The sequence below is a fragment of the Siphateles boraxobius genome, unplaced genomic scaffold (assembly GCF_051911475.1).
Source record: "Siphateles boraxobius isolate OS27281-9 unplaced genomic scaffold, OSU_SipBor_1 12, whole genome shotgun sequence".
Lineage (NCBI taxonomy): Eukaryota > Metazoa > Chordata > Actinopteri > Cypriniformes > Leuciscidae > Siphateles > Siphateles boraxobius.
In genome coordinates, this window is record NW_027508722.1 from 17,609,718 (window position 1) to 17,621,267 (window position 11,550).

Sequence of the window (11,550 nt, forward strand, 5' to 3'; positions counted from 1 at the left end):
TATTCATAATAAGAAAACAAATATTTTCGTCGCAGCAAGTGTCAGGCAACGCGTTATACTCGCTGATCAGCCGCGGCTGACTCATGAGTCTCGAGCGACTCGAGCAAAGCGTCAGTAGCTGCCAGTCGGATCATGGCACATTTGACTGGTTTAATAGGGATAACAGTCCCCAAAACATCAATTATACTAAAGAATAGATGCATGACATTATATGCTTAATAAGAAAACAATTAATTTACGTGCAGCGAGAGTGTCAGGCAACGCGTTACACTCGCTAATCAGCCGCGGCTGACTCATGCGACTCGAGCAAAGCAAGCTGCCAGTCTGATCATGGCACATTTGACTGGTTTAATAGGGATAACAGTCCCCAAAACATCAATAATACAAAATAATAAATGCATGACATTATATTCATAATAAGAAAACAATGTATTTCCTTGCAGTGAGAGTGTCAGGCAAACTCGCAGTATCAGCCGCGCCTGACTGGATGAGGGTCCTAGCAAGCGTCTGTAAGCTGCCAGTCTGATCACGGCCATTTGACTTGTTATATTGGGATAACAGTCCCGAAAACATCAATCATACACAAGAATAAAGGCATGACATTATATTCATAATAAGAAAACAATTTATTTCCTTGTAGCGAGAGTGTTAGGCAATGCGTTATACTCGCAGTATCAGCGGCGGCTGACTGGATGAGCGTCCAGCAAGCTCTGTAAGATGCTAGTCTGATCACGGCCATTTGACTGGTTATATTGGGATAACAGTCCCCAAAACATCAATCATACTAAAGAACATAATCATATCAACAGATGCATAATAAATGAGCTAGAAAGGGAGGAACATAAAGCACAAAAACTGTCAAAAATCAATGGTTCCTGAAACTTGCCAAAAGCAGACTGCAAGGCAACTAGCAAGCCACGTGACATGCTAGAATCAGACTGGCAGCTGCCAGCCAGCCACTGACAGGTCACGTGACATGCTAGAATCAGACTGGCAGCTGCCAGCCAGCCACTGACAGGTCACGTGACATGCTAGAATCAGACTGGCACCTGCCAGCCAGACACTGACACGTCATGTGTCATGCCAGTGGCGGCTCCTGCCAGCCAGCTGAAGATTGAACCCAATCTTCCTTTGAAGAGACAGATCAACGCGCTGCAACATTTCTCTCAGATACAACCCATGGGTAGCCTGACGTCCTCATACTCAGATTCTAGTCAGAATGTGAGTCTGATACTGCTCCATTGGGCTGTGATTTTGGGGCGTTTTGGGGATTTTTGGGGCGTTCATCTGAACCAGGAAAAAATGCCTCTGCAATCCCAATTGGATAGACCGAATCCCGTAGGAAGGACGGCATAAACATCTTTTCGATCGACAAATGCCTTGATCGCGGTTCTCTGTTCCTCTTTTAAAATGAATGCGCTGTCCTGTCTACATCTTCTATAACAGACGCGATGGCTGAATCTACACATAAATTCTCCAGCGCCAGCCATTCTTTGTTGTAAACGAATTCAACCCAAGCGCTCTTTGGTGACGTGGATGGTTACGTTACCGTTGCTCATCTGTCCATCATCATCGTATAAAGCCCGCCCTGACAATTTGATTGGTCTGAACAATTTTTTGTTCGGGCATAATAATTCCTCAACGGATCGAGTCCAGACCGAACTTCCCGACCTAAACATTTTGTGGGCGGAGGGAATGATTGTGGTGGGGAGTTTGCTCAAACAATGGTATCGATACATCGAATGGTTGTGCTAAATCAAAGACGCCTCCGTCGCCTGAGCCCTTTCAAAGGCCAGTGAAAGCAGTGTAGCGGGGTGACGCATGATACGTTTGAGCATGAGGTTGCGGGTTCGCGTACTCATTCCGAAATTATAAAAAATATCCAGCGTTGGATTTAGTTTGCAATTTGGATTTTTTATATAATATCCCATGATTCTAAAAATGCAATTTCAACTATTTCTGAAGTGCTTCTTTTATAAAGAACACCGCTTTCTCAAATAACGCAGTAAAGCAGCCCTGCGTGATTGAATAATTGATTCTTGAGCCATCGATATCAACCAATTCAGCACCACCGTCACGGACAGCACCTGGTAACGTCACACGTAAGAAGGTATAATAAGCGGCCTCCAAATGTGTTCGGGGAAAACAGGCCTAGAAATGGTATACCTTTAGTTATGTTATACCTTTAGAGTCTTCGTAGTGCGCAACCGTTACTTCACATTACTTTAACCATCAAAATAACAGCATGAGAGTCTCCGACTCACCGTTTATTCTTCCTTTGAAGAGAGCAGATCAACATGCTGCAACATTTCTCTCAGATATGGTAAAAGCTTAACCCAATGGCTGTGATTGTGCATTGTTATATTATTCCAAAATCTATAATTCCATCATCTCCTTGAGGACGATATTTCAGGAAGAACTGGTGACATCTGCTGTCCTGCCAGAAACGCTAACACAGCATCATTGTTCATTTGTTGTGCCTTCTCCAAACTCCAAAGGAACTTTCTGTCTCCTTAAAAAAACCTGGTTTTGTCTGAACATTAAGACGAACGCTGCTACACAAGACATGACGGTATGCAGACAAGACGAGAGAGCATAACGCTGAGCGTAACACACAATAATCCGACACAGAACAGAGAGAACAAACACCAGAAGTAGACAGAGTAATCAGACAAGACTAGAAACAGGTGTCACCGCAAAGCAGCGAGCGCTGATTGTGATGATCAACAGGTGATGTCAGAGTGCAAACATGAAAGTGTATTTTATATCACTGTATATTTGTCCATTAAAGGGACTCTCCACCCATTTGCATTAAGATTTCCATTGTTAGAAATCCAGTCATACTATTGAATGGCCGTGCAACACTCTTTCATTTTCCCCTGAGACGAGAGAAATCCTCTATTTACCTTTTTCGCTTCCTCCTGCAATGACGCAAAAATCGTCATTTTACGTCATTGTAGGAGGAAGTGTAAAAGGGGGGGATTTCTGTAAAGACTACAAGCACTAGTTCCCACCCTTTCAAACCCGCCCATAGCGGGTTGGACCTAATGCGCTAACAGACCTATCACAGATCAGTGCCAGTGCGTTTGATTTCACCGGCAGACACGTTTTGAAAATATGGACGAAGGTACTGAATACGCAGACGGATGCATTATGGAGGATCTGGATTTTGACAAAGTTATGGTAGAATCGGATGTTCGTGGCTATGGCAATATCAGCTGCTTTGTAAAATTTTAATTTTTTTTAAGTAGCTTACATTAAAGATCAAATCCAAATTGAATGATGACAACACAGAATAACGTACAATCACTAGAGTGATCATCAAATCCCTTTTAACAGTTTATTTCACAGACTTAGACAAGTTTCTACTTTTTTTCCCACAAAACCTTTCACAAGTTTACATGTTAATGAAATCTGATGTAATATTATAATGCGTATTTGGCTTGCTGTCCGGGGGGAGGGCTCCGAGCTCAGAATTCGGCCCGACCCCACAGTAGTCCCCCCATGACCTTAGAGAGCATAGGTATCTATGAGCGGACCTGGCCGAATGTGGGGTGAAGGGGTGGTGGTGGGATGCTGAGAAATTAGTCATGAGACAGGTGGTAAGGGAAGGGTTTATTTATACTGGCTTCTTCTTGTACTGATTGGATGATTACCTGAACAGGCTCCTCCCGAACTTTGTTACATAAAACTTCATTTCACGAGTTTACATGTTAATGAAATCTGATGTAATATTATAATGCGTATTTGGCTTGCTCTCCGGGGGGAGGGATCCAAGCTCAGAATTCGGCCCGACCCCAGAGTACTCCCCAAAATGCCAGATAAACGAAGGACAGCGAGCGTAGAATTTAACCCCCCAAAAAGTGAAGGGTATGTATTTACCAAGGAACGAGCTTGCCTGTTCGACTGGGAAGGCTCTCGCAACGACCGACGGGAACTTGGATGCTCACGGCATCGGACGGATAAGCCCATTCTGCAGTTGAACTGACAGCTCGCTGACGCAAGAATTATGCGAGTGTGTATTTTTGGACGAGTTTAACCGTTCACCCGGGAGGGCTCTCGCAGCGTCCGACGGGAACTTATATGCTCACGGCATCGGACGGGTAAGCCTCGCCAGGTTGGACGGAGGGCGCCCGCTGGACTCGCTCGACCGGCGCTTCGAAGGGGAGCTGGGGCACGGGAAAGACCCCTCACGTCCCGACGAATGGGGAGCCCTCCTGGCGACACGAGCGCGGTTGTCCGGCGACGACTAAGAAGGCCAGACTCTCAGTGCAATTCGAACGGGAGGGTTCGACCAGCGTTTTGGAAGGGGGACGGAACCCGGCCTTCGAACGGGTGAGTCATCGCTGCGTGCGAACGGGGGAGTCTGCATATGAGTGAAAAACGTACCCTATGAATATTAAGCGAGCGTGCAAGCGGCGAGCCCAGATGTAATCGGAAGGTTTGGTGTAAACGGATGTAACTGAAATGAGGCGCAGCAGGTGATAATTATAATTTAATTAATTAGTTAGGGCTTGGTGCGCATTTCTGATGTAAAAACGGCTAGACCTAATATAGGTTTTGAAGGCATTCGATAACCAGCGACCGAGGGTTTTGATTTGTTGTTGGGAGAGACCTTTTTGAGCTGCTGTGATAGCTGCTCCGATGCGGAATGAGTGGCTAGAGAAATGTTCTGCTGTGACGCTGGTTTTGATGAGGACTGCTTTAAGATGCTTTTGGAACCAGAATCTAGTAGCTGGATGATTGGAGGCGTTAGTGAAAAGTGGTTCGAGTGGGGATTTGGACGTGGAAAGTTTGTACTGCAGGTAATTAAAAAGCGCATGGTACGGTTGGATGGGAGGTTGTAGATTGAAAATATATACGAAGTGACCTCTTTTGTCTCTGTCCGTTTTGCTTTGTTTAATGAAAAAAGATATGGAATCATTATCTACGATCTGAAGGTCTGAAATAGTGGGATGGATATTTGGGTCGAATAAGGAAGTGATGGTCAGTTCCGAACAGCGGAGGAAACCGAAGAATGCTAGGATGAACATAGCTTCTAATGTATAGGCGGTATTGATGGAGTGGTATCCAAGACGGAGTGATGAGATGCATCAGAATCAGAATCAATTTTATTGCCAAGTAGTGCTGTGCACATACAAGGAATTTGCTTTGGTAATAAGGTGTTACCGAGCCTGCTATATTCAGCGCCAACTTGAGAAAAAATACAGCATGACATGAGGAGAGGTGAGGAGAAAAGAAAGGCAACCCCCAGACTATGCTCCTGTATGGAGTACAGTCTGGGAACAGGAAAAAACACCTCAGCAACATAGCATAAACAGTACACTCTACAAACAAGACATTGAAACACGGTTGGGAGTGGGGGATGGAGGTAGTCCAGCCCAGGCAAGCAGCATCCGGTCCTGCAGCCATTATGGCGCTGGTCACAGACCCGCCTGTCAGACTGGGGGTACGAAGCGAGCGAAGGCGTGGGATGGGGTGTGGGGCAGGTGCATATCTGTGTATGTGTAAGTTCATGTGTGTGTAGGCCTGGAGAGAGTCGCTAAGCCGGCACCATAATCTAGGAGCCTCAGTCCGCAGGATTGTCGTAGCGATACACAGCAAGTTGCCATGGAGACAACCTTGATCATGTCCCAGGCAGAGTCAACAATCACCAGGTGTCTGAGGAGTCGGGGAAGGAACGCAAGAGCGGCTCACTGCAGTGCTCTTCCGGGAGAGTTGTTGTTCCAGCAGCGGCCTTGGCCAAGGCCAGTGCTGGTAGGGGGGTGCAGAAACAGATAAGATTGGGATTGTTTGGTCTTCGGGCGAGTAGCCGCATACAATTTATATAGGCTATTCTCCTGGTCCATTTTGGTCTCTGAAACGATCCATTTGCCTTTGCAAAGCTGTGAGCTTCTCCATGATGTTATCCATATTGTGGTTCATAGACCCAGTCTGAGTGCTGACAGCTCTGCCCACCGCTTCAATCATGACGGGCAGCCTTGCGGGGCACTTGACAGCTGTCACCGTCTGTTTAGTTCCTCGATAAACCAGAGCAATGCCTAATCCAATCAGCAGAAGACCTGTTATCATGGTGCCGAATAGGTAGATATCTTCAATGTCCTCCACGGAAAGAGCCGCCAGACACACGACCCGCCGCCTCTCCCACGCGTCCATCGTGTAGCCAGCTGCGAACGTTCCGGCAGGGCAGTCAGGTTCCCCCGAACCCAAGCTTCTCGTCGAGAAGATGGTGTCAATTGCATTGAGAGACCAGTTGATCAAATCCATAATTTCTTGGTTTTTGGCGAGCAGTGTAGCAAGAGTCTCTCAAAGTACAAGACAGTAGACGTGACGAGAGAAGCAAAGCAGGAGAGGTAACCCTCCCCTTACCTCTCCTGCTTTGCTTCTCTCGTCACGTCTACTGTTTTGTACTTTGGAGAGAAAATGCGACCGCCTTCGTTGAGAGCCAAGAGGTAAAGTGAGTATATCGATTGTGATTGGTTGTCTGGTATCTGGGCGCGTGGGGCAGGATTTGTGGATTCCCTTCACTAGAACGTTTGGGAGTTATTTATTGCAGGTGTAGGTTTACCGTGGATTAATTCATGAAAGAATTAAATGCCGCTTAGATAGCTTTTAATGGATCCGGCTTGGAGACCTTTAATACTATGAAGATGAGATATGAAGTAACTGTTAAAAGAGAAAATTCGGGAAACGACAGGTTGTGAGAGAGGTGGAATGATTTGAACGATTTCCATGCGGTGAAATAAGTTTGCAGGGTTCTGGGAGAAACGGCTTGGAGGATGGATTCAATGGACGTGTCCAGGAGGGATTTTAGCGGATGGTTTATGGAAAGATCAGCTGCAAATAAGGAGGTACTGGAGTCGGAGTGGGGTCTGCTTTTGGTGCCAGAATCCTGAATTTCTGAATAGAGAAACGGGAGAGAGAGTCAGCGATTTGATTTTGAGCCCCTGGGACGTGATTTGCAGTTGTTAAGAACTGATCGCATGCGGAGATCCATATGAGGCGTCTGAGGAGTGGCATAAGCGCAGGTTAGCGAGAACGACCCTTGTTGATACAGTGCACGGTTGCTTCGTTGTCGCAATGGATTTGGATGCTTTTGGTTGACCATTCTTTCCCCCATAGGGAAGCTGCGACGACGATTGGGTAGAGCTCGAAAAGGGCAGAGGAGGCTGAAGACTGGGGTGTGTCTAAGAGCTGAGGGGGCCAGGGAGACGCGAACCAGCGTCCTTGGTAATAGCCGCCGAAGCCGATCGAGGGAGCAGCGTCTGTGAACAGTTTGATATTGAGGGGGAGAAAGATAAAGTCGCCGTAAAAAAAAGTTAAGCCGTTCCACTGATTGAGGAAATTAATCGTCTACGGTTACGTATGTAACCCTCGTTCCCTGAGTAGGGAACGGAGACGTTACGTCGGATGACGACGAATGGGGTTTCGCTTAGAAAGCCTATCAACTTCGAGTATTACAAAACGAGCCAATGGCAAAGAAATGCCATGGGTCTGCGGAATTTGCATGGCGTAACTCCGCCCCACCTCGTGGGTATAAAAGGAGGAAGCCGGCAGCAAGCAGATATGTTTCTTCGCTGAGGAGCCAAGACTGAGCTCAGGCGATCCCCGCGGTACAGCGGAAAGTGGCAGGCAGACGTAACGTCTCCGTTCCCTACTCAGGGAACGAGGGTTACATACGTAACCGTAGACGTTCCCTTTCGTTGTCACTCCGAGTTACGTCGGATGACGACGAATGGGGTTACCAGTCTAATCACGCCACCTTCTCAGCTGTCTTCCAGTGCCCTGCGTAATCGAGATCCCTGTCAGCCTGGACAAAGGACTCCATATAACACAGGAATACCAAGGTACACTGGGAAGCATATCCCAAGCTAGGGGAAGTATGCAATTAATGCCAGCCCGGAGGGGGGGGACTTAGAGAATACACATATGACCCGAAGGAAGCATATGGGAAACACTGGGGTGTCCAGCCGCAGGTGGAATATTTCAACCCCAGGGGTGGCAAGGTGGCTTGCCAAGGGAAAGACACACGCTCAGAGAGGCTTACAGTGGAAATACACATGTGGGGGTCGCTCAGAGGAGGGACCATGCACACGGGAGGCACCTAGCCGACGCACAGGCAATAGACACTGGCGCCGACGTCAGGAGTGCTGGAGGAGCTCAGGGCTTTCGGAGAAGCTCACCTGAGAAAATATCGCACGTATCCAGTCCGTGGAGTGGAATGGCGAGCAAGCGAAGACACCTGAGCGGGTCCGGTACTAGCTGGTTGAAGCGAGTACACGAGAGGACACAGGCTCCACTCGGAGATTATAGAATCTGGCGAATGTGTTAGGTGTCGCCCAGCCTGCAGCTCTGCAGATGTCTGTTAGCGAGGCGCCATGCGCTAGAGCCCAAGAGGACGCCACACTCCGGGTGGAGTGGGCAGTCACACCAAGGGGGCACGGTCGACCTTGCTGCTGGTAAGCCAAGGCAATGGTGTCCACTATCCAGTGAGACAACCTTTGCTTGGAGAGAGCCTTTCCCTTCAGCTTCCCACCATAACAGACAAAGAGCTGGTCTGAGGTCCTGAAACACTGCGTTCTGTCTACATAGGCGCGGAGAGCGCGTACTGGACAGAGCAGTGCCAAGGCTGGGTCTGCCTCCTCCGAGGGCAGCGCTTGCAGGTTCACCACCTGGTCCCGGAAGGGAGTGGTAGGAACCTTGGGCACATATCCAGGCCGGGGTCTCAGGATCACGTGAGAGTAAGCCGGCCCAAATTCCAGGCACGCTTCGTCAACGGAGAATGCGTGCAGGTCCCCAACCCTCTTGATGGAGGCCAGTGCAACCAGGAGCGCTGTCTTCATAGACAGGAACTTAAGCTCAACTGATTGCAGGGGCTCAAAGGGAGCACTCTTCAGGGCAGTTAGAACCACTGAGAGGTCCCAAGAGGGAACGAGAGGAGGACGAGGAGGATTCAGTCTCCTCGCTCCTCTCAGGAACCTGATGATCAGGTCGTGCTTCCCCACCGACTTACCTTCGATGAGGTCATGATGTGCGGCAATGGCGGCAACATAGACCTTCAGGGTGGAGGGAGACAGCCTTCGCTCCAGCCCCTGTTGAAGGAAGGAAAGCAAAACACTGATCGAGCATCTCCGGGGGTCTTCTCGGAGAGAAGAGCACCAGTTGACGAAGAGGTTCCACTTCAACGCATAGACGTGTCTCGTGGACGACGCTCTAGCGGAAGTGATGGTAGCCACCACCGCTGGTGGTAGGGTACTCAAACCTGCCTCGTCCCATCCAGGAGCCACACGTGGAGGTACCAAAGATCGGGACGAGGGTGCCATAGGGTGCCCCGTCCCTGAGAAAGAAGGTTCTTCCTCAGAGGGATCGGCCAGGGAGGTGCTGTCGCGAGGAGTACTAGTTCGGGGAACCAGGTCCGGTTGGGCCAGTAAGGGGCAACCAGAATGACCTGCTCCTCGTCCTCCCTGACCTTGCGCAAAGTGTGCGCAAGAAGGCTCACTGGGGGAAACGCATACTTGCGGCCCTGCGGCCAGCTGTGCGCCAGAGCATCTGTGCCGAGCGTGCCCTCGGTCAGGGAATAGAACTGGGCGCAGTGGGTCGAGTCGTGAGAGGCAAACAGATCTATCTGCGCGTCCCCGAACTGGTCCCAAATCAGCTGAACCGACTGGGGATGGAGTCGCCATTCTCCAGGGAGGGGCTGAAGCCGTGAGAGCTCGTCGGCTGCACAGTTCAGCGCTCCGGGAATGAAGATGGCTCGAAGCGACCTCAGATGCTTCTGACTCCATAGGAGGAGGTGGCGAGCGAGTTGTGACATACGGCGGGAGCGTAGACCACCTTGATGGTTGATGTACGCTACAGTGGCGGTATTGTCTGAGCGGACTAGTACGTGTTGACCCCTGAGCAACGCCCGGAAGCGGTGCAGGGCAAGGCGTACTGCCAACAACTCGAGGCAATTGACATGCCACAGCCGCTGGGGTCCTGTCCAGGAGCCCGCAGCAGCATGTCCATTGCACATGGCGCCCCAGCCCGTGGTGGAGGCATCTGTTGAGACAACAACATGCCGGGAAGCTCGAGCCAGGGGGACACCGGCCCTGAGAAAATCGAGGTTCGACCACGGGGTGAAGAACTGACGGCAGGTCGGAGTAACTGGTACTCGGAACGTGCCGTGTTGCCATGCCCACCTCGGGACTCGGTCGCGAAGCCAAAGCTGAAGCGGTCTCATATGAAGCAATCCGAGCGGCGTGACCGCGGCTGCAGATGCCATATGCCCCAGGAGCCTCTGAAAAAGTTTCAGTGGAACCGCACTCTTGCCCTCGAATTGTCTTAGGCAAGTCAGCAGTGACTGCGCGCGCTCGCTCGTAAGCTGCGCGGACATGGCGACCGAGTCGATGTCCATACCGAGAAAAGAGATCCTCTGCACGGGGCAAAGTTTGCTCTTCTCCCAGTTGACCCGAAGGCCCAGACGGGCTAGGTGCCGGAGCACTAGGTCCCTGTGTTCGCAAACCTGATCTCGAGAGTGAGCTAGGATCAGCCAGTCGTCGATATAACTCAGGATGCGAACCCCTTGCTCTCGAAGGGGAACAAGGGCCGCCTCGACGACCTTCGTGAAGATGCGAGGAGACAGGGCTAGCCCGAAAGGGAGAACCGCGTACTGGTATGCCTGCCCCTCGAAAGCAAACCGGAGGAACGGTCTGTGTCGAGGAAGAATGGAGACATGAAAGTAGGCGTCCTTCAGGTCGATCGCTGCAAACCAATCCTGGGGCCGTATGCATTCGAAAACGCGTTTGGCGGTGAGCATCTTGAACGGCATCCGATGAAGGGAGCGGTTCAGCACGCGCAAGTCCAGGATTGGCCGTAACCCACCGGTTTTCTTGGGGACAATGAAGTAGGGGCTGTAGAAGCCGGACCTCATCTCGGCTGGAGGGACAGTCTCGATTGCACCCTTCGCCAGCAGGGTGGCAATCTCTGCTCTCATGATAGGGGCATTGCCACCGACCAAAGTGGAGCGGACTCCCCTGAAGCGGGGAGGAGACCGTGCGAACTGAATCGCATAGCCGAGCCTGACGGTACGCGCGATCCAGTGGGACAGACGGGGAAGCTCTAGCCAGGCTCCCAGGAACTGAACCAACGGGATCATGCGGGCCACAGGCGTCCCCCCGGAGGGGCAGCGAGGCGGAGTAACTGGCCCAGATGTGGACGGCATAGCGGCCCGGAGAGGGGGCACAGTTAGCAACCGCACCCTGGCAGAGGGGCCAGGGGAGGACCAGGCTGGTCGTCCCGCGGGGGCCTGCTCTGCCAGGGGTCTGGCGACAGAGGGGGACAAGGGCGAAGCGGTCCGTGGACGGCACGCCGTGTCAACCGCCTCTGGGACAGAGGGGGGCGAGGAGAGCACGGCTTGTGGGCGGCGCTCTGTGTCGCCCGAGAACTCTGTGAGCTCAGGGAAGAGGGGATTGTTTCTGTCTTTAACTACATTAGGGTGCTGCCCACCCGTGGGTGAGCAGCGGGGAGTGGAGAACAAAAGATTCTCCCCCGGCCCTCCACCGGGGGAAG